Source organism: Nematolebias whitei, chromosome 7 (genome assembly GCF_014905685.2).
Source record: "Nematolebias whitei isolate Nwh7 chromosome 7, NemWhi1, whole genome shotgun sequence".
In the NCBI taxonomy this organism is placed as follows: domain Eukaryota; kingdom Metazoa; phylum Chordata; class Actinopteri; order Cyprinodontiformes; family Rivulidae; genus Nematolebias; species Nematolebias whitei.
The window spans coordinates 30392840-30393535 of record NC_056504.1 but is presented as its reverse complement, the minus strand read 5'-3'; the positions used below and the strand labels follow the sequence as shown (position 1 = coordinate 30393535).

The following is a 696-nucleotide window of genomic DNA, read 5'->3' as shown; positions in this document are numbered from 1 at the left end:
CCCGGAACCAGACCCTCCAGTCTAAATGCCCGTCTCTCTTTTTTTCTCTCCCTTTTCCTCCCTCTCAAGTGGGTGGTCCGGTGAGCTGCTCGGGGCGGGGTCCTCTGTTTTCAACCCTCCTGCCCCTCGTTCGTCTTGAAGCATGCTTTAATAGAGAAAGTATGCAATGCATACTGCTCTGCTGCAACCCCCCCAACACACTGCATCTGGGGTATTCGTGACTGGACGTCTGGGGGATCACACACACATTTCCGATTAGGAGGGAGGGAGAGAGAGAGAGTGAAGGAGGGAGGGAGGGAGAGAGAGAGAGGGGTTACCCTTTTCATTCCAGCCAATGAGACAGTCGATACACTAAGATTTTCAGAGTTGTGCAGGAGCACAAAGTGGACGGAGTGTGTGCGCGCGCGCGCGTATGGGAGCGTGTGTTCCAGGTAAAACTGCAAACCGACTTAAGGTAAGTTGAGCTTCCTCCGCTGTCGCCGCGCGTGCACGAAAACGAACGTGGAGCTTGCATGCATGCATGCTGTAAAAAAAAAGAGCGTTCGCACCTGTGTTTCTTGTCTTTTGTCCTTGGGAAAGTTTGTTCCAGCTCCATGATTTCCCCCTCCCGGACCTGTTGCCTTATCTCCCCCTCACACACACACACACGCACACACACACACACACACACACACACACACACACACACACACACAC

The 696-nt window shown here is 53.3% G+C and overlaps 1 protein-coding gene across 1 annotated transcript in view; it reads left to right on the top strand.

Moving 5' to 3' along the window:
* The first annotated feature begins 330 nt into the window (after positions 1-330).
* Positions 331-696, top strand: part of si:ch211-161c3.6 (high mobility group AT-hook 2b) — an 8759-nt gene continuing 8393 nt past the window's right edge. Inside the window, exon 1 of the mRNA XM_037679369.1 lies at positions 331-454. The gene's annotated coding sequence lies outside the window, so the exon portion shown is untranslated. The remainder of the gene's footprint in view (positions 455-696) is intronic.